General features: G+C 45.0%; 1 protein-coding gene across 2 annotated transcripts in view; it reads right to left on the reverse strand.

The window, feature by feature from the left end:
* Nucleotides 1-16,059, reverse strand: part of GPD2 (glycerol-3-phosphate dehydrogenase 2) — a 271,268-nt gene extending 255,209 nt beyond the window's left edge. The window contains exon 1 of one of the 2 annotated variants that reach the window (XM_030208750.1): nucleotides 16,015-16,059. The gene's annotated coding sequence lies outside the window, so the exon portion shown is untranslated. Of the gene's footprint in view, nucleotides 1-15,681; nucleotides 15,766-16,014 lie in introns of those variants that run through there. The other variant, XM_030208749.1, reaches the window with a different exon arrangement.
* Between the last annotated feature and the right edge of the window lie 7,311 nt (nucleotides 16,060-23,370).

A 23,370-nucleotide genomic window follows, 5' to 3' on the forward strand; every position in this document is an offset into this window, starting at 1 on the left:
GGGGGAGGGATCCTCCATCACCACGGGACCCTGATGTAAGAGGCCCCGCTCCGCTGGAAGCCGCAGAGGACTGTCTACGGAAAGCCGGATCAGGTCCGCATACCAAGGGCGTCTGGGCCAGTCTGGACCCACCAGGACCACCCGGCCGAGAATTCTGCCCAGCATAGGCCAAGGCGAGAACACGTAGAGAAGCTCCTGTACCGGCCACTGCTGGAGAAGAGCATCGACCCCCAAAGATCGAGGGTCCCATCCTCTGCTGAAGAATCGCGGCACTTGGCAATCGGCCGAGGTCGCCATCAGATCCAAGGTCGGCATGCCCCAGTGCTTCGTGATCTCCAAGAACACCCGAGCAGACAGTTGCCACTCTCCGGGATCCATGGTATGGCGACTGAGAAAGTCCGCCTCGACATTCAGGACTTCCGCAATGTGAGCCGCCGACAGCTGGTCCAGATTCGCCTCTGCCCACTGGCATAACTTCATGGCCTCCCGTGCTAGGGGGGCGCTCCTGGTACCTCCCTGGCGATTGACATAGGCCACGGCCATGGCATTGTCTGACAGGATTCAAACTGGCCTCAGTAACAGTACCTGAAGAAACGCTTGAAGCGCCAACCGAATGGCCCGAAGTTCCAAGAGGTTGATGGACCACTTCGCCTCCGCCGGCGACAATATCCCCTGCGCTGTCCTTCCCAGGCAGTGGGCTCCCCAGCCCGTCAAGCAGGCATCCGTCGTAACGACAATCCACTCTGGGGACGTGAGAGGCATACCGGCTGACAACTTGTCTGACATCAGCCACCAACTTAGCGCCCTTCTCACCGCCGGGTCCAGGGGAAGGTGAATTGCGTAATCCTCCAAAACCGGAGTCCAGCGCCGCAGGAGAGAGTGCTGTAGTGGTCTCATATGGGCCCTGGCCTAGGGCACTACCTCCATCGTGGCCATCATGGAGCCCAACAGTTGCACATTGTCCGACAGGAACACTCTGCCCACTTGGGTGTCGAACCGAACACCCAGATACTCCAGGGACTGAGTCGGGCCCAGCTGACTTTTCTCCCAGTTGATAATCCATCCCAGGGAGCTCAGAAGAGCAATGACCCTGTCCGTCGCTCTCCCACACTCCGCAAAGGAAGGAGCTCGAATCAGCCAGTCGTCCAGGTAGGGATGGACTTGCACTCCTTCCTTGCGGAGATAAGCCGCAATGACCACCATCACTTTGGAGAAGGTCCGCGGACCCGTAGCCAACCCGAACGGGAGGGCTCTGAACTGGAAGTGCTGGCCCAGCACTGCAAAGCACAGGAAGCGCTGATGAGGCGGCCAGATGGGAATGTGCAGATAAGCTTCCTTGATGTCCAAGGATGCCAGGAATTCTCCTTCTTGTACCGCAGCAATCACGGAGCGGAGAGTCTCCATACGGAAATGCAGTATTCACAAGGCCCGATTGACTCCCTTGAGGTCGAGAATAGGCCGACAAGAGCCTCCTTTCTTTGGCACCACAAAGTAAATGGAGTAACGTCCTGTGCCATGCTGCTCTACGGGCACTGGTACCACCGCCCCAAGGCGGAGCAAGTTGTCCAGAGTCTGCTGAACTGCTGCCACTTTGAGGGGAGACTTGTAGGGATAGTTCACGAACCCATCTCTAAGGGCCGGCAGAACTTCAACTTGTAGCAGTCTCTGATGACTTCAGAACCCAAGCGTCTGAAGTTACCCTGGTTCACTCGCCCAGAAAAGAGGACAGCCTTCCTCCTATCTGCTCTGGGCCATGGACCAGGGCCCCATCATTGGGTATGAGACCCTGGGGGAGGACCGGAGGAAGAACCTCCTGAGCGGCAGTCTCTGCGAAAGGAATGCTGCTTCGGGGAGAACCTCTGCTTGAAGGAGGAGCCCGACTTGCCCGGGCGATACCGACGAGCTTCTTGAAAACGGCCCTTTGAGGAACCAGGGCGAGCACTGCTGGCCCTTGCCTTGACCTCCGGCAACCTCTTGCCTTTAGAACTGCCGAGATCCGTCACGATCTTGTCCATCTCATCCCCGAAGAGCAGCTTGCCCTTAAAAGGCAACTTGGCTAAGCGGGATTTGGAGGCATGGTCAGCTAACCAATGCTTAAGCCATAGCCATTGACGCGCAGAGACTGTCAGAGACGTACCTTTAGCCGAGGCTCTCAAAATATCATACAGCAAGTCTGCCAAGTAAGCCAAGCCCGACTCCAGGACCGGCCAATCCGCCCTCAAGGAAGGATCCGAGGGGGAGGCCCACTGCATCACCGTCAGGCATGCCCTGGCCACATAGGAGCCGCAAACCAAGGCCTGCAAACTCAAGGCGGCCGCTTCAAAGGCTAACTTTAAGGCCGCTTCCAATTTCCTGTCCTGCGAATCCTAAAGGGCAGAGCCACCTTCCACCGGCAAAGCAGTCTTTTTTGTCACAGCAGTGATTAGAGAGTCCACTGCCGCCCAGCGCAAGGCCTCCTGTTCACCCTCTGGCAGAGGGTACAGACGAGTCATGGCCCTGGCTACCTTGATGCTCGCCTCTGGAGAATCCCATTGTGCCGAAATTAGAGTTTTCATGGCTTCACGGATGTGGAAGGTCCTGGAAGGGCGCTTGGTTCCCAACATAATAGCGGAACCCGCCGAGGCTGAAGGAGGGCCTTCCTCCGGTGAGGAAATACTCAAGATGCTCATAGCCTGAACTAACAGGTTAGGGAATTCCTCTGAGTGAAAAAGCCGTGCTGCAGAGGGGTCATCTCCCCCATCAAGGCGAGGATCAGCCTCCTCCAAAGAATCCCCAAGGGACCTTTGGGAGAATTCAGAAACACTGCCCTCATCTACATTAGAGGAGACAGAGTCCCCCAAGACCTGAAGGTCCACCTGAGGGCGCTTGATCAGGGAAGCCTCTTCCCCCATATCTGATAGGGGAGCAGGAGCAGCGTTTTGCAGTTGAAAGGCCTGATGCAGCAACAAAATAAACTTGGGAGAGAAACCCCCCGTTTGTGCACCTCTGCAACCTGGGCCACAGCCCTAGAGGAACTCTCAACCTCCACTCAACAGAGCGGGGGAGAGGAGCGCTGCGCATCAAAAATGGCGTCGGCGCGTCACTCCGCGGAGCCGCGCGGGAAGCATGGCGCTTAAACTTCGCCATCTTCTTACCGCCGCCCAACTCAAAGGCGGCCATACCAGAGGCCGTCCGAGCTGCATGTGCAGCCGACGTCGGAAAGGCGGACATTGGGGGATGGGCGCCTAAGGCGGGAAAGGCCGCCGACGCCCCAGCGGAGGAAAAACCGGCTAAATCAGCAAAGTCCGGAAGGGCACCCAAAAAGGGCTTCTCTGCCTCTGATCCCCGCACCTCCCCACTAGCCGCGCGATCATGGTCCGGGGAACGCTTTTTCGCGCCCTTACCATCCAACGCCATGATCCACGAGGGAAACGTTTGGGGAACCCCCTGCCCGCTAGGAAAAGGTAAAATTACCTGCTTCTTGCTCCGAGCTGCAACGAATTGGTGTCCAAGTGAGCAGCTGCAAGTAAAATCTTTTCTGCTTCAAGACTGTTTTTTTTGTTTTTTAAACGGAGCCAGCGGGAGGGGGGAGAAAAGGAGGGATCTGGCACCACCAGGTTTGCACTTGCTCACGAAGAGCCCTCAACCCCAGGTACTCAACAAAGCCTAAGTAAATAGGCGTGGACACCAAGCCAGAGCTGCTGCGTGTGACCACACACCTGCTAGATAGAGAGAATACTGAGGATTTCCTGGTAGCACATGACCACATACAGTGGGGGAAATAAGTATTTGATCCCTTGCTGATTTTGTAAGTTTGCCTACTGACAAAGACATGAGCAGCCCATAATTGAAGGGTAGGTTATTGGTAACAGTGAGAGATAGCACATCACAAATTAAATCCGGAAAATCACATTGTGGAAAGTATATGAATTTATTTGCATTCTGCAGAGGGAAATAAGTATTTAATCCCTCTGGCAAACAAGACCTAATACTTGGTGGCAAAACCCTTGTTGGCAAGCACAGCGGTCAGACGTCTTCTGTAGTTGATGATGAGGTTTGCACACATGTCAGGAGGAATTTTGGTCCACTCCTCTTTGCAGATCATCTCTAAATCATTAAGAGTTCTGGGCTGTCGCTTGGCAACTCGCAGCTTCAGCTCCCTCCATAAGTTTTCAATGGGATTAAGGTCTGGTGACTGGCTAGGCCACTCCATGACCCTAATGTGCTTCTTCCTGAGCCACTCCTTTGTTGCCTTGGCTGTATGTTGTGGGTCATTGTCGTGCTGGAAGACCCAGCCACGACCCATTTTTAAGGCCCTGGCGGAGGGAAGGAGGTTGTCACTCAGAATTGTACGGTACATGGCCCCATCCATTCTCCCATTGATGCGGTGAAGTAGTCCTGTGCCCTTAGCAGAGAAACACCCCCAAAACATAACATTTCCACCTCCATGCTTGACAGTGGGGACGGTGTTCTTTGGGTCATAGGCAGCATTTCTCTTCCTCCAAACACGGCGAGTTGAGTTCATGCCAAAGAGCTCAATTTTTGTCTCATCTGACCACAGCACCTTCTCCCAATCACTCTCGGCATCATCCAGGTGTTCACTGGCAAACTTCAGACGGGCCGTCACATGTGCCTTCCGGAGCAGGGGGACCTTGCGGGCACTGCAGGATTGCAATCCGTTATGTCGTAATGTGTTACCAATGGTTTTCGTGGTGACAGTGGTCCCAGCTGCCTTGAGATCATTGACAAGTTCCCCCCTTGTAGTTGTAGGCTGATTTCTAACCTTCCTCATGATCAAGGATACCCCACGAGGTGAGATTTTGCGTGGAGCCCCAGATCTTTGTCGATTGACAGTCATTTTGTACTTCTTCCATTTTCTTACTATGGCACCAACAGTTGTCTCCTTCTCGCCCAGCGTCTTACTGATGGTTTTGTAGCCCATTCCAGCCTTGTGCAGGTGTATGATCTTGTCCCTGACATCCTTAGACAGCTCCTTGCTCTTGGCCATTTTGTAGAGGTTAGAGTCTGACTGATTCACTGAGTCTGTGGACAGGTGTCTTTCATACAGGTGACCATTGCCGACAGCTGTCTGTCATGCAGGTAACGAGTTGATTTGGAGCATCTACCTGGTCTGTAGGGGCCAGATCTCTTACTGGTTGGTGGGGGATCAAATACTTATTTCCCTCTGCAGAATGCAAATAAATTCATATACTTTCCACAATGTGATTTTCCGGATTTAATTTGTGATGTGCTATCTCTCACTGTTACCAATAACCTACCCTTCAATTATGGGCTGCTCATGTCTTTGTCAGTGGGCAAACTTACAAAATCAGCAAGGGATCAAATACTTATTTCCCCCACTGTATAGAGAGGCAAAAGATTGCTCTCTATCTCCACCTGCTGGTAGATGGACACAACCCCACCAGTCTATGGATTGATCTGCTTGATGATATGGAAAGACAGTTAGTAGGTAGTATAACCAAGCTGTCCCACCAGAGCCCCCAACAGAAGAGAGAAATGCTACAGCAATGCAGAACAGGTAGATCAAGGTAGAACTTTCTTAGCCAGTGGCCCATCTGGTCCAGTCTAACCATCACAGGTCAAAGAAGTGAGGCCTCCACTTAGGAGAGTTAGCAGATCATTGGTATTATCAGGCCCCCCCCCCCCCCCCCCCACCGGGAATAGAAAGTCTAGGAGAGTTGCTAAAACTTCGCTACTAGTGAGTCTTGAACTGTGATGATTAGAGTAAGAGGGATCAAGGACCACTGGCAGGGTGGGAAGGGGGGAAAAAAAAAAAAAAAAAGACTGAATTATTGGAGAATGGAGATGGGGAGTTGCCAGATCAGCCTACGTAGACCAAATAGGTTATTCAGTCCTGGTCTTGCCCTACTGCATACACATGGAGTTGTAGTTCTCTTGTATAATTCCCTTCTCCAGAATATTTGCTTGCTGTTGCTGCCTCTGAAGTTCTGATCTCCATTCCAAAGAACACTGGAGTGTTAAAAGTGCACCAACAGCAGAAGCAGTTAAAGCATGGATCTCCTGGGAAAGAAGTAAAAGGGGGAAATGGAAAGCTGAATAACAGATAAGAGACAGAAGGGGCTAGAAGCCAGAGAGAAGATGGGTGACAGCAAAGGACTGGGACTGGTGAGGTGACAAAAGTAAAGCAAATGAGGGTTGGAGAAGTGGGAAGGTGTTGGGACATAGAGAGCTGAAACTGGGAACTAGGAAGTGGGTCTCAAGTAAAAAAACAGAGGAGAACAGGAATGTGAACAATCTGCATATCATGAGATGTGTGTGAGGGAAACATGGGGTGAAATCAAAGAGGAGATGCCATTGTATATGAGTGGGCACAGGGGATGCTTTTGGAACTTTGTGTGTGTATGTATATACATGAGTGAGTGAGAAGACAGCCAAAGTGAGAAAATATCAATATTAGATGCAGAAAAGTAAAGGACAAAGACAAGGAGACAGAAGTGTAAGGGAGACCCTGGGGAGGGAAAAAAAAAGATTTTACATAAGAGCAAAAAGAGGAAAGATAGAAGACAATCTAGGACCAAAGCAATACAAAAATAAAAACAAGTTAGAAATAAAACATTTTAATGTCAGGTTTTAGTGGTTGAAATGCCAGTTTTGAGAAAGTGCAATTTTTAATGTCTGCATCAAGTTTAGTATAAGAGCAAATACATTTTTCTTTTCTTTCCTCTTTCTCCAGGGGTTTAAAGCAGGAGGCAGATATTCAGAGGAAAAGAAAATAGGGGATGAGCAAAAGAGGCAGGGGCAAGGATGCTGAAGTTAGGAGATAGGGGAACAGATATTGAGGACGAGGGAAAGAAGCAGAAGGGTAGATACTAGAATAGCACATGGATGCAAGAGGATGGATGACGTGCGGGCGAAGTAGGAAAGCAAGCATGGATGAGGTGTGTGCATGGAGACAAAATTACGAGAAATATGCGGGAAGTTGAAGGCTAGAAGAGTAAAATAGGCAAGAAATGCAATACGGGAAGAACTAGGAAGAAGAGACAGTAAGAAACAGAAAGAGATTTAAGCTAGGAAAAGAAAGATGTGGACAGCAAATTTAAAGAACAAACCTGCATCCCTGGAGGTGGGCTGGTGGTACTATGGCAGCAGTAAAGTATAAACAGCTTACAGGAAGGGTCAAGGCTACCCCATGGCACAATTGTGTATTTGAAGTATTTAATGCCAGATCACCAGATATTTGCAAGTAGTAGGTCACAACTGAAAATGAGGTGATACAAAAAGGACATATGCAAGTACACTGTGGGATAAATGTTTCTATGGACTAACATAGCATTCCACCTTCCACATACAGAAGCCTAACCGGTACAGTTGTGCATGAACTAAAAAGCAAACGCCATTTCACAAAATAGTGATGGCTTGCCTGAATAGGTGAGTTTTCTGTTCGATATTGTTTTAAGAGAAGAAAAAAAAAAAAAAAAAAAAAGAAAACCTCTGCAAAGTCAATCACAAAACCAAAGAACAGAAGTGGCAGTCCAGGAAAGGAGGAAGAAACCACTCCCTAACTGATTGGGAAAGGCATTCTACAGTTATGGTACACAGCATGAGAAAGCTCAACCCCTTCTAGATTGGTTTTTACCAAAAAAGATAATGATTGCAACATATAAGCACCTTATAAACCTGCCCAACGGGAACATTTGATCACATTCACTGTCAAGAGGACAATTAAGCAGTCTGCCATTACGAATGTTTATGTTTATTAAATTGATATACCACCTTTCTGTTATGTGATAGCTTGAAGATCATCATCAGAATGTTGTATTTAATTCGATATTCAATGTTTATAATTAAAATTTGATATGCTGTTTTTTCTAGCACAGAGGTCAAAGTAAAAACATGTTGGAAAAGAACATGGCAGAATGTGGCTCAAGCAATCAATACTAGTGAAGCTGTATCAATGCTGGGGACGAAATGGTCAAACCTAGACATACCTAAAACCAAGCCTTGCAGCTACTTTCTATACCAACTGTGAAGTTCTGAGTGTAGAAGCTGGTAAAACATGCAAGATTATATTGCCATAGCCTAGGCCCTGCTTTATTATGTTTAAAAGAGTGGGTCACAGCATAATATTCATCTTATAAAAATCTTTTGCATACTATCCTACTGACAAGAGGATTTCAAGGTAAGAAGCAGTTCACAATTACTCCCAAGTACTCAATTTCCTCCTTTATTGAGCTCTGGTGGGGCAAATGACATCACAGGCAGAAAAAAACCCTATGGTAGACCAAACCACAAGGAAGAAGTAGGGGCATGACCAAATGAGATCAATCTGTCTGTCTGGAAATCAAAAATAGTTTTATTAAACAAGCACCACCTAAAAGAACCAGTCACGGGAATGTGTTCCAGTGGATGAAACTGCCTGCTTCAGGGGTCACAATCATCACTGTTGAACACTCAGATAATCGTTCTAAGAACCAGTACCAAATAAAAGCAACGGAACACAGTGCTGCACATCAAGATTATGAGAAGCACATCCAGCTCAGATCAACTGCCTAACTAGTGTTCACATCAATCCAATGAGTGAAAAAATGCTGGGATGTTGCTCCCATTTGGTACTGGTTCTTGGAATGATTACCTGAGTGTTTTAACAGCGATTGTGACCCCCGAGGCAGGTAGTTTCATCCACCAAAACACGGTCCCGTGTCAGGTCCTTTTAGATGGTGCTTGTTTAATAAACAAAGAACGAAGCACGGGATCTCTCTACAACAAAGAATCACAACAGGTAGAAGTAGAGGCTGACCAAAGACGAATCCACCACTGGAGATAAAAGACTGTTGGACTATATCTCCAGTGATGGATTCGAATTTGGTTAGCCTCTACTTTTGCCTGCTTGGTTAATAAACTTCATTTGAGATCCATCTGTCTGGCTGGAAGTCATTTGGTCATCCCCTACTTTTCCTTGGCACAAATGCCATCGCATACAATAAAGAGAGCCTATGTTTTGATTTTGGGTTTTTTAAATAGTTTAATGTTATGGACACCCAATCAGGATGCAAGTTCTCAGAAACAATTAAATCGCTGAGACTTGTAAGATCTAATGATGAAAGGTTCAAATCATAATATTGTCCACATATAAATTATACTGAACATTGTGTGCTTATATAATCTCACATAATGAATGCAAGTAAATGTTAAACAGCACAGCAGATCAAGCACACCCTTGCAGGACACTTCTTTATCAGGAGATGTCAACTAGAGGTTTGGTTCCCAAATCACATCTACTGTTTCCACTCTAAGTGAGAAGAGAACCACCATAAGACCACAACCCCAATGCCTACTAAATTCAACCTCTTCAATGACAGGTTAAGAATTACAGAATCAAATGCTATGGCCATGTCCAGGAAAATCATAAGAAATTCTATACTCTTTTCTATTCTCCTCAAGGTATCAGACTGATATTAGCAATGTCCCCACACCATAGTTTTTGAGAAAGCTGTGCTAAAAGGTGGTAGGAATCATGATAAACCTGTAATCACTTAGAACAATTCTCTCAAACTGCCACAAAAGAAAAGCTGGAAATTGGCCAAGAGGAGCTAGCGTTTTTAAACACTGGGCATACTTGTTCCAGTTACAAAAATTATGTGCTCAACGGCAGGCCACATCCACTCACAGCTGTGAAAAAATTAGAGGAACAATGACTGGCACCAAGGCCACAAAAAAAAAAAAAAAAGGCCAGCCAAGAAGATATGATATTAAACAGCAAATCAACTATCCCTGCCGCATCAACCTACATAGGGAACAAGATGGTTCACTATGGGGCTAATTTTCAAAAGAGAAAAACATTTAAAAAGTGGCATAAAGCAGAATTTGGATATCTCTCACCAAAACATCCAAATTGGTGTTTTTAAAACCCATTTTCCAAGACTTTTGCTATACTGTTCGTCTGCAGTGCATCCAAATCTCAAGGGGTTGTATTAAGGGTGGGATTTGGGTGTTCCTAGGACATTTTTTCAGTCATAATGAAAAAACCGTCCAGGACTAAAACTAAGACATTTTGTTCTAGACCTGTTTTAATAATGACTAAGCCTCAAATAACGTACCCTAAATGATCAGATGATCACTGAAGGAATAAATAAATTACCCCCCTCCTTTACTCCCCCAGTGGTCACTGATCCCCTTCCACCCCCCCCCCCCCCCCCCCCCCAAAGATGTGAAGGAAACAGTACATACCAGCCTCAGATATTATAGCCAGTCTTATTAGAGCAGCCTAGTGGTCAGCACAGTACACTGAGAAGGGGATCCAGGTTATAATATATGGGGAGCCCTCCAAAACCCACCAAAAAGCCACTGTACCCATATATAAGTGACACCTGCAGCCATAAAGGCTTTTGTAGTGAGATATGTACCTGAGAACTTATATATGAAGTCCACTGCAGTTCCCCCTAGGGTGCACCACTGCTCTACTGGGATGTCTGTGTGGCCAGTCTACCAATAATCCTGGCTCCTCCTACATCCCAATGGCTTGATTTTCTGCGTTTTTCATGGACTTTTTCCCCCCCAATAATGGACCAAAAGCACAAATTCAAAGAGCACAAAAACATCTAGCAAGTGGCCATTTTTGGAAGAAAAAAAATGTTGCTGTTTCAAAAATGACTATATTTGATATTTGGATTCTGGACATTTTGAGCAAAATGTCCAAAGTTGGACTTAGAAAGGCATTTTAGACATGACGTTTGTCTCCCTCTGCTAAAAGGAGACAGATATACCTCATTATCCCAGCAGGTCTGGCAAGTCAATTATTGAAACAGGACAGACAAATCAAAAAGGGTAAAAACTGGAAAAACAACAGTTGTACTTTTGGAAGCCGTGCTGCACCTTATAAAAATGAGCAGAGAACATGAAATGAAAAATTATATTTATGACACAAATCCATTAGAAGGACAAGAACTGAAAATTGACAAGCATTAATGAGAACAGTAATCATCTCAGATGATTTGAAGGTAGCCAAAGAAGACAGGAACCCATTATAGTTAAAACTAGCTGTTGAGCCCGTAAAAACGGGCTGGTATTGGAGTTTTCCTTCCCCCCCCCCCCCCGCGAGGTCGCCACCGCTCCCCCCTCGGAGTCGCCGCCGCCGCTGCCACCCCTCCACCCGGCCCGGGCCCTCTCTTCGCTTCTGAACTTTCACATCCATTTGCCGAACACAGCAAGGCACATCAGCTGAGCTGCCGTGGGCCCTTCCTTCTCTGCCTGTGGCCCCGCCCTCCTGTGACGTAACGTCAGCAAGGGCGGGACACAGGCAGAAAAGGAAGGGGCAGCTCAGCTGATGTGCGTTGCTGCGTTCGGCGAATGGATGTGTAAGTTCAGAAGGGAAGAAAGGGCCCGGGCCGGGTGGAGGGGTGGCGGAGGCGGCAACTCCGAGTGGAAGGGGGAGGGGTAGCAACCTCGGCGGCGCAGTTTCCCTCTCTGTCCCGCCCCTCCCATCATCACGTATTGACGCGGGGGCGGGACAGACAGGGAAGTCTCTACTGCGCATTTGCGAGTGAGTACGGTCACTCGCCGTTTATACGTTTGATAGGGAGATAAAAATCTTAAAAAAAAAAAAAAAGTTGAGTGACAGAAGAGCAAAACCACAGCTAGGATATTCAGAGGTGAAGGGTGAAGAATATGTGGAAGTGTAAGTCACAGCACAGATTTCGATTTTTACGCCTTCAGGAGGAACAATGTGTCCCTTCAAGACTGCAGCTCAGTCAGATCTCTGCTGGCTATGTGTGATGTATAATTAAGCTGTGGAATCTGTTGTCCGAGGATGGGGTTAAGGTGACTAACATAGCTGAATTCAAATGAGGTCTGAACAAGTTTCTGGAGAAAGAGTCCACACATCACTAAGGAAAACTTGGGAAAATCTACTACTTATATCTGGGAGTAAGCAGCATGGAATCTACTTGCTGGGATCCTGTCAGGTACCTGTGACCTAGATTGGCCACCTTGGTATGACCCAGTATGGCAGTTCTTATGTAACCTGGGAAAGATTTTTGAAGATTCTAGTACAAAGGCTTAAATAAATTATTAAATTAAAACAATTTTATTTAGAAGTACCTAGAAGGGTTCTTAGTCTATACAAAACATGTTTCCAGTGTTATGCTAGTACAACAGAGAGTGAAAATATTGCCACTGTAAATTTATACTCGATTGCCAAATTCTAATCCTTAAGTGCAGTCAAATTTTATGTCCTATTGAATATTCTACAAATATAAGTTGCACTTGTTTTGCTTCCATCCCAGCCTCTTATCCTATGTTGTGTTGCCAGGTGGGATTAATGGCTGCCTTTGTTACCTGGAGTGGGAAAGAAGTAGGCCGTTTCACACCTTGTGCCATGTTCATCTTAGGAAAGAAGGGCCACGGACTACCTAAATAAATACTCAATTCTACACGAATTACAATCAGGATTCCGCTCGAACCACAGCACTGAAACTGTACTAGTGACTTTAATGAATTTATTCAAAAAAACAATTGCAACTGGCAATAACATACTCCTACTACAATTCGACATGTCCAGTGCCTTCGATATGGTCAACCATGGAATATTACTAAATATTCTTGAATACTTTGGAATTGGAGGTAACGTTCTCAACTGGTTCAGAGGATTCTTAACCACAAGATCGTACCAAGTAATAGCGAACGAGGACATCTCAACCCCATGGACACCGGAATGTGGAGTCCCCCAAGGATCCCCCCCTCTCACCAACCCTCTTCAACCTAATGATGATGCCCCTGACCAAGTTACTGTCCAATCATAAACTCAACCCCTACATATATGCAGACGATGTCACGATCTACATCCCGTTCAAACATGTTTTAAGGGAAATCACCAACGAGATTAATCAAAGCCTCCAAATCATGCACTCCTGGGCTGATGCATTCCAGCTAAAACTTAACGCAGAAAAAACACAATGCCTTATACTCACCTCACAACATAACACAAGCAACTTCACCACCATATCCACACCAAACCTATCTCTTCCAATCTCAAACAATCTGAAAATTCTGGGAGTGACCACAGACCGAAATCTCACACTCGACATCCACGTGAAGAACACAACGAAAAAGATATTCCACTCCATGTGGAAGGAAACTAAAAAGAGTTAAACCTTTCTTTCCTAGATCCATCTTCTGTACCCTAGTACAGTCAATGGTGCTAAGTCACCTGGACTACTGCAACGCACTATAGGCTGGCTGCAAAGAAACTTCAAACAGCCCAGAATACTGCAGCCAGACTCATATTTGGCAAAACAAAATATGAAAGTGTGAAACCTCTACGAGAAAAACTCCACTGGCTCCCACTCAAAGAGCGTATCGCATTCAAGATCGGCACGATTGTTCATAAAATCATCCAAGGAGATGCCCCGAGCTACATGCTAGACCTCGTGGACTTGCCTCCCAGAAATGCTAAAAGATCAGCCCGCAAGTTCCTTAATCTGCACTTCCCCAACTGCAAAAGACTAAAATACAAGCTATCACACGCGATCAGCTTCTCCTACATGAGTACGCAGCTATGGAATGCACTACCAACTGATTTGAAAACGATCAACTACATAACTAACTTTCGTAACTCTTTGAAAACCTATTTCTTCAACAAGGCCTACAATGGGAATCCATAACTAATTACAACACTTCACCAATTCATCCAGAATCTTTTTGTAACACCAATTATATCTATCTCCTGGAATGGCGATGCCATAACAGGTGCTTGTATGCCACACTGAGCCTGCAAATAGGTGGGAAAATGTGGGGTACAAATGCAATAAATAAATAAATAATAAACTCTTTTCTAAAAGGCACCACAGACACCATGACAGGAAAGGGGATGATCTGGCTACCTGAGAACAGGTCAAACTAAGTTTTCCTGAAATCTAGGACATTTTCCTTTCAATGAGCTGTGCTCTAACACTAATCACTACATCTCAGAACAAGAGGAGGACAGAAACACTTTATGGTTTTACTTTGTGTTCAAGAGAATGGCCAAATACATAAATAAAACTGTACGTGAATATGTTTTGAAACCCACAGACTGAATTAACACAAGTACAAAACATGTGAGTACTAGTGCACGTTGTCAAGGTTTCAGTTCTGAATACTGTCCAATTGTACAACTTTTATGAACATTCCTATCCGAGACATTAATGTACACAAGACGAGTCTATCATATCCTCTCTCGCTCATCCTTCTTCCAGAGTATTTAGGGGACACGTACGGGGAGAAAGTATGTTTCCAGCAGTGAAGAAGTTGACTTAAAGAGCAAACACACACATTTAGGGAGAATCACATAATGACACTGCATGTGAATCTCTCTCATGTATATTCATTTTGGATATCCAGACAACAAGACTAGCTGGGATGCCTCCAGGATCAGGTTTGGGAACCACTGCACTAGGCTGTTCAAATGTTGAAAAATGAAAACAATCCTCTGTAGACTGCATCACTTCTGTGTACTTACCCTGACTGACCAGAGTTTTACAAAGGCATTCCTCTCTATATCTATACTTTTAATTTACCTAATATCTCTAAAATATGTGAAAACTTTGTTGACAAATACATGAGCTTGTTGGGAAATCTTTGGCGAGTATGTGCTGAAAATTAAATGATGTTCACTCGCTTTGGTGATTTTTGTCTAAATGAAGACTTCTGAGCAATTTAAGAATTTCAAAAACCTCTCACAAATATTGCTTATGGAATAAAGCAATCTTCCTTTTAAGGTCCAAAGACCACTGGCAGACCAATCAACCCTGTGATGCTTTGTCTCCCTTCCCCAACACACATTCTTCTGTCACTTCTCTGGAAACTTGTGACTAGTACAGCCCTCGGGATATCAAACTGACTAACATTCATGTAGTACCAGAAGAAAAAGGAACAGGTGATGTAACAAGCAGTACAGCTGAGCCTCCCAAACTGTGTTAGGACTCTGAATGGGGGTCACAAAACCCACACTTAGGATCACAACCTAGGTGGGCTCTGCATTGGTGCATCATTATTCTCCAACTCCCGGGGATCACACAGCTTTATCTGGCCTCAATCATGGGGTCACAGCCACAAAAAGATTGATAAGCACTGCAGTAGCGCATTAAGCTTCCAAAGAAAAGGGAAGGGGGACAAACAGTTAATGTGAATAGAATGAGACCTGAAGACAAGATGATGGGAAAAGCAGGTGCAGTTGAGACTAAATGGGATGCTGTGAAGGCGATGAAGGAATATGAGCACTACACTAGAGGAGAGGACAAACTATGAAGGGGGTGGAAGTGAGAGCAAATACCAGTTATGGAGACCAGACTTTGAATTACACCAGTTGCTTCACACTGACTATCTTTGGAGAAGGACTCTACCCTCCCCCTCCCCCTCCCCTCTCCTCCGACTAGAGCACTAGCATGTGTCAGTGCTTACTCTCACGCTTTTTATTTTTCCAAAGTTGCCCTGTTTGGAAATTTAGTAACAATAACAGCATGCTCATAACATATACTATGCTGCTACAGTGATACCAGGTCACACACTGAGCACCCCTCTTCAAACGCATTAGCGAACCAAGGGACTAGTCTCCCCCACCCCTCTCTCCCCGTGGTTTGCCATCTCTCCCTCTCTCTTCCGCTGTCCACGGTCCAACATGTCCCCCACCCCTTCTCCCTGTGCACGACTGGGTCTCTCCCTCCATCCATCCCGTCAAACTCATACCTGAAATCACCCACCAACAATCCCGCAGCTTTCCTTTTCCGGTGCCCTGTCCCCACAAGTTCTCAGATGATCTCTCTCTCTCTCTGTCCCTCTCTGATGCGTCCCGCCTTTCGGAAACCGGAAGTTGCATCAGATGAAGGCAAGACGCTTGAAAATGTTAAAAAAAAAAAAAAAATTGCGTCAGAAGAGGGTGGGACGTCGGAAAAGGAAAATTGCTGCAGAGTCTGTTGCGAACAATCTCTCAAAAACAAGTTGGAAGTAAAGAGCTGCACGGGAACGGGGGCTTGTGGCCTTCTCGCGTACGAGCTTCTCGATTGACCACCACCTACTTACCCTGGGTGGGCACTCCACCACGTCAGAGTTCCGCCTCCTCCTTCCGTCAGCAATTCAGCGCAGCCGCACTTGCTCTCTGCCTGGGCAGCAAAACCAAACAGGCGTGGAACTAGTCCACTGTAAGAGCTGAAGCCAGTAGGCGGAGCTTGTTGCCGTATTTTTAGTACACCCAAAACAAAAGCAAACACTATTGAAAACAATAACAAAAGATTATTAGAAATAAGGGACTTGCCTGTTGTGTGATCCATCTGTAACAAGTCTAAAGCTGTTCCAGTTGGGTAAGCAGTGCCTTAAAAGGTGGAGAACAAAAGTTTGTTTTGTTTTGTTTTTTGGTTTACTTATTGGACAGCTTTTTAATTTCTTTGAAAGCTTTCCAAATGTAGATATAATAAATGTCATGAAATAACAATTGAATATCACTAAAATAGATTTAAAAATTATTGTGGCTGGTATAAAGAAACAGCAATTATAATGAGAGATCTGTATTTTGTGCTCATTTTTCTACACTGTTCTGTACAATACAGATGGCCAAATTTCAGTGAGGATTGCTTGTTTCCTGGTGGGTTCATCTTAACTGTTGTAATCTACTTTGGGAAGCCTGGTGTTATAAAGATGATGGGATATATTGAAATTAAATGATTCAATGTGCCCCAATTGCTAGACTCCATTGCTTCTTGAAGCTATATGATACATAGCATAGCATAGTAGATGACGGCAGAAAAAGACCTGCACGGTCCATCCAGTCTGCCCAACAAGATAACTCATACTTTGCGTCTTTTTAAAGAAATCTTTTCAATTGACCACATCCTTTTGTGACTTTTTCAGACAGACCCCTGAGGCAGGCATTTTTGCCAAAACACAGTGCTGTGTCAGGTCTCTTGAATAAAAGTTTTATTTTTTTCAATCAGTCGTCCTCTTATATCTTTGCGGAAGAGCTTTGCTGGTTAAACTACTCTTTTCTTGTGTACTTCTGTACGTAGTGCCTCACTGTCCTCCGCTTTGGCGATATTAATACCATGAAATCAAAACAGAATATCATTAAACAGCTTCAAAAATTACTGTAGCTGGTAGAAACTCTGTATTTTGTGCTTATTTTTCTACACTGTTCTAAACAATACAGATGGCCAAATTTCAGTGAGGATATCCTGTTTCCTGATAGGGTTCATCTTAACTGTTGTTGTAATCTGCCTTTGGAATCCTGGTGTTATAAAGATGATGGAATATGTTCAAATTAAATGGAAGTAGAATTAAACTCTCCTTTCATTGGGGCACACGGAATCATATCTTTATCTGTTTTGTAGACGTTTACCTTTTACATACACAAATGGATTATTCTGTTTTGAATATGTTTAGGGGTAAGTGGTTTTATAAGTCAAAATAAAAACAAATATTTTGTTTTATGCAGATCTCTTTTGTTTAAACATAACTAAATGGACTATAAACCCCTAATGAAGTGGAGGAGTGGCCTAGTGGTTAGGGTGGTGGACTTTGGTCCTGGACTTTGGTCCTGAGGAACTGAGTTTGATTCCCGGCACAGGCAGCTCCTTGTGACTCTGGGCAAGTCACTTAACCCTTCATTGCCCCATGTAAGCCACATTGAGCCTGCCATGAGTGGGAAAGCACGGGGTACAAATGTAACAACAACAATAATGCAGTCCATTGGTTTTATTATATTTTGTTCTTGTGATGACTTATACTGTGCCAAAACTAACTCTTATCTCTATCTGGTCGATAATAAAAGGAGCTCATTGTGAACAATATCCACCATGAAAGATTGTTTTGTGGCTAAACATGAGGAATTGTCATATTGAATAAATAAGTGTATGCTTGTGTCCCTAGTCATGCATCCAAAGTTTATATAATCCTTTCAAGAAATCCAGTTAATCGTTTAGGGGATCTTTTACTAAAGCTTAGCTCGAGTTATCTGCTGCAGGGCCCATAGGAATAAAATGGGCCCTGCTGCAGATAACTCAAGCTAAGGTTTTAGTAAAGGATCGCCCCTTAACTTGTTAGTGGAGCATAACCACAGAGGCACGGTATGGTCGCATTTTCAATATGGTAGTACTAGGGCCCAGCTAAGGAACAGGTTATTTTGAGTTAGTCTTCAGTGGACCAAACTTGCTTTCCTTGTGCCACCACTGCCCAGCGAGTAGGCAGTGTCTTAAAAGGAGGAGGATAAAGGATTTTCTTTTACATTTATATCACATATTATCCCAAGCAAAGTTGGGTTCAATATGGCTTACATTTGAAAATACAGTGAGAATAATAGAATTCAGTTATATCATGGGAGCAAATTGATGGATATGTCTGAAACATTTAACAAAGATTAGCATATATACCCAACTGGGCACTTAAAAGTTTCTCCTTCAACAATGTCACATGTTCAGAAATCATAGCCATAAGCATAAGCAGTTATTCAAAGATTATCACATGCACACACCAGAACAGGCATCCATCACGTTGCAAAAGTAAACAACAACTTCTACATAGTACATCCAAAATTTAATTTTTATTTTCTTATTTTCATCTTTCTAAATTCCAAACGGCAGGTGTACAGATCAGCATGACCCAAAGTACTCCAAAACAAGTAAAGTCAGAAACAACACAGTTTATACCTAATTATTCAACCACCCTTAGGATTCACCTTTGGACTTAAAAAAGCAAAACCATGTGCATATAAGGTCTGGATAAACAAATTAAAACAATCAAAGTTTAAAGCAAATGCCCATAATATGTAACATATGGCAGCAATAATGAAACAATAGTGGAATATTCACATAGCAGGCAGCCTGAGCCAACAGATTTATTTTCCAGTAACTTTGTATGAACTTGTTGGCTAATAGTGTGCTAAACTGGATAGTAATGGCACATAAGTACATAAGTATTGCCACACTTGGACAGATCAAAGGACCATCAAGCCCATCATCCTGTTTCAACAATGGCCAATCCAGGTCACAAATACCTGGCAAGATCCCAAAAAAGCTCAATACATTTTATGCTGCTTATCCCAGATATAAGCAGTGGATTTTCCCCAAGTCAATTTAATAATAGTCTAGGGACTTTTCCTTTAGGAAGCCGTCCAGACTTTTTAAAATCCTGCTAAGCTAACTGCCTTTACCACATTCTCTGGCATCAAATTCCAGGGTTTAATTACACATTGAGTGAAGAAAAATTTTCTCCGATTCGTATTAAATTTACTTCTTTGTAGCTTCATCACATGCCCCCTAGTCCTAGTATTTTTGGAAAGAGTAAACAAACGATTCACGTCTACCAGTTCCACTCCACTAATTATTTATAGACCTCTATCATTTCTCCCCTCAGCCATCTTTTCTCCAAGCTGAAGAGCCCTAGATGCTTCAGCCTTTCCTCATAGGGAAGTCATCCCATTCCCTTTATCATTTTCGTCGCCCTTCTCTGTACCTTTTCTAATTCCACTATATCTTTTTAGAGATGCGGCGACCAGAATTGAACACAATTTTTGAGGTGTGGTCGCACCATGGACCGATACAAAGGCATTATAACATCCTCACTTTTGTTTTCCATTCCTTTCCTAATAATAATACCATTATTGTCCAGTTCAGCACACTGAGTAGAGGGTTTCAACATATCATCAACAATGACGCCATGATCCCTTTCTTGGTCAGTGACTCCTAATCTGCAACCTTGCGTTATATAGCTATAGTTCGGGTACCTCTTTCCCACGTGCATCACTTTGCACTTCCTCACATTAAATGTCATATGCCATTTAGATGCCCAGTATCCCAGTCTCGTAAGGTCCTTTTGTAATTTTTCACAATCCTCTCATGATTTAACAACTTTGAATAGCTTTTTGTCAGCAACTTTAATTACCTCACTAGTTACTCCCATCTCTAGACCATTTATAAATATGTTAAAAAGTAGTGGTTCCAGCACAGACCCCTGTGGAACCCCACTATCTACCTTTCTCCATTGAGAATACTGACCATTTAACCCTACTCTCTGTTTTCTATCCTTTAACCAGTTGTTAATCCACAATAGGACACTACCTCCTATCCCATGACTCTCCAATTTCTTCTGGAGTCTTTCATGAGGCACTTTGTCAAATGCCTTTTGAAAATCCAGATACACAATATCAACTGGCTCACCTTTTTCCACATGCCTGTTCACCCCTTCAAAGAAATGCAATAGATTGGTGAAGCAAGATTTCCCATCACTAAATCCATGTTGGCTTTGAGGGACATAATCGAACTGCGCCGGCCATCTTCGGGGTCGGTGCCGTAAGTGGGCGGAGCCAACCGTATTTTCGAAAAAGATGGCCGGCCTTGTTTTTCTTCGTTAATACGGTTGGGCCCGGCCAAATGTCAGAGTTCGCCAGGTTTGAGATGGCCAACATCAGTTTTCGGCCATAATGGAAAATAATGCCAGCAATCTCAAACCCAGCCAAATCCAAGGCATTTGGTTGTGGGAGGAGCCAGCATTTGTAGTGCACTGGCCTCCCTCACATGCCAGGACACCAACCGGGCACCCTAGGGGGCACTTCTAAAAATTAAAAAATAAACATAGCTCCCTGGTGCATAGCTCCCTTCCCTTGGTTGTTTAGCCCCCCCCAATCCCCCCAAAACCCACTCCCCACAACTCTACACCATTACCTTAGCCCTAAGGGGTGAAGGCGGGATACCTACATGTGGGTACAGTGGGTTTTGGGTGGGTTTTGGAGGGCTCCCATTTACCACCACAAGTGTAACAGGTAGGGGGGGATGGGCCTGGGTCCACCTGTCTGAAGTGCACTGCACCCACTAAAAACTGCTCCAGGGACTTGTATACTGCTATCAGGGAGCTGGGTATGACATTTGAGGCTGGCAAAAAAAAAATTTTTTTGGGTGGGAGGGGGTTGGTGACCACTGGGGGAGTAAGGGGAGGTCATCCCGGATTCCCTCCAGTGGTCATTTGGTCAGTTGGGGCTCCTTTTTGAAGCTTGGTCGTGAAAAAAAAGGGACCAAGTAAAGCCGGTGAAATGCTAGTCAAGCCTGGCTTTTTTTTTTTCCATTATCAGGCGAAGTCGGCCATCTCGTAACCACGCCCCTGTCCCACTTTCCAGACCCTGCCGAAACGCCCCCTTAAACTTTGGCCAGCCCTGCGACGGCAAACAGTTGCAGCCGGCGAAAATCGGCTTTCGATTATAGCGATTTCGCCGGCTTCAGGAGATGGCCGACTATCTCCCGATTTGTGTCGAAAGATGGCCAGCCTTCTCGTTCGAAAATAAGCAGGTTGGGCATCCCCGACCGTATTATCAAAATGAAAGATGAAAGCCCATCTTGTTTCGATAATACGGGTTTCCCCGCCCCTTCACGGGGATGTCCTGCGAGGACACCCTCAGACAAATTTGGGCACCCCGTTCGATTATGCCCCTCTTGGAATCACATCTTCAATCATCTGTTTTGTAGAAGTTTACATTTTAGATACACAAATGGATTATTCTGTTTTGAGCATGTTTCAGGGACAAGTGGTTTTGTAAGACAAAATAAAAATAAATGTTTCATGCAGATCTCTCATTTGTTTAATCATAATTTAGGGCCCTGTTTACTAAGCAGCATTATAGGCACGTTAACGTTTTTAACGCGCATTAACCATGTATGCATGTTAACCATGTACGTGCCTACAATATCCCTGTAGGCGCCTACATGGTTAGTGCGCACACAAAGTGTAGGTGCACTAAGCACTAACTCACCTTAGTAAACAGGGCCCTAAATGGGCTATAAGTCCCTAATGCAGTCCATTGGTTTTCTTATATTTTGTTCCTGTGCTGACTTGTGCTGTGCCAAAACTGAAAACTCTTCTTTTCTATCTGGCTGATAATAAAAGGAGCTCATTGTGAACACTATCCACCCTAAAAGGTTGTTTTGTGGCTGTATATGAGTACCATTTGACCGTGTTTGCCCGGATATGTCCTCTTTACGAGGGTGCTGTCCGGGCGCCCTGCCGTTTTGGTTTTTTTTTTTCACATTTCATCCAGTTTCCTAGGAAAGGAACCCTGCACTACATGACTGCACACACACACACACACACACACACACACACACACACACGTATGCACCAGTGATGTCATAGTCACCTGATCTACTGGTACATGCATGGTGTGGCTGAGGAACAGAGTTGACTTATGGCGTTTGTGTGAAGATCATCCATCCTGCATGCAGCCTGCCGGCAGCCGCAAGGACCCAGCTCTCGGGGTCGTTTTTTTCTTTTTTTTTTTTGTTGAACTGGGACTCAAGCACATTCCTGCTGCTCTGCTCTCATTCTGGCTGCTACATGGTGCCTCCCCCATGGCTCTGCCTCCTCTCTCCAGCCAATGACATGCACACTGCAGTGCCCCCCCCCCCCCCCGTGCCATCCCCCTGTGACACACACCACTGGAGTTAGGACCAGGAGGAGGCTGGCGATGGCTGAGCCTGACTACCCCCATGGAGAGAAGAAAAGCATCTGGGCAAAGGGACCAGGTAGAGAGTTTAAGTATGCTGCATTTTCTGAAGGAACATACACTGCAGCATGCATGCTTGCCTTAAACTCTCTACCTGGTCTCCTTTTCCAGATGCCTTTTTTCTCTCTGCACAGGAATATGTGCTATCTGAATAAGCAATTATATTCTTTACCTCAGTGCTCAGTTAAACTTGCTCCATCTACCAAAATGGCTTTCTTGAGAGGGTCAAGGTGACTGTGCAGCAGGGTGCAGTGCAGCGGGGGCAGGGCGACAATTTAATTTTTTGTGTCCTCTTTTTTGTTTCCGCAAATATTGTAACCCTATAAATAAGGAATTGTGATATTGAATAAATAAATATATGTTTGTGTTCCTAGTCATGCATCCAAAGGTTGTATAATCCTTTCAAGAAAGCTAGTTAATTGTTTAACTTATTAGTGGATCATAACCACAGAGGCATGGTATGGTTGCATTAGTGACCTAGTGGTTAGGGTGGTGGACTTTGGTCCTGGGGAACTGAGGAACTGAGTTCGATTCCCAGTTCAGGCACAGGCAGCTCCTTGTGACTCTGGGCAAGTCACTTAACCCTCCATTGCCCCATGTAAGTCGCATTGAGCCTGCTATGAGTGGGAAAGCATGGGGTACAAATGTAACAAAAAATAAATATGGTACAGGAATAGGTTGAGTTAGTCTTTAATGGACCAAACATGCTTTCCTTGTGCCATCAACATCCAGCTGAATAGGCTGTGCCTTAAAAAGGTAGAGGATAAAGATTTTTTTTTTACGTTTATGTCCCATATTATCCCAAGCAAACAGGTTCAATGAGGCTTACATTTGGAAATGCAGGGCCACTTTTACTACGCTGCGGCAAAAGGGGGCCTGCGCTGGTGTCAGCATGTGTT

This window comes from Microcaecilia unicolor, chromosome 7 (genome assembly GCF_901765095.1).
Source record: "Microcaecilia unicolor chromosome 7, aMicUni1.1, whole genome shotgun sequence".
NCBI classification, from domain to species: Eukaryota; Metazoa; Chordata; class Amphibia; order Gymnophiona; family Siphonopidae; genus Microcaecilia; species Microcaecilia unicolor.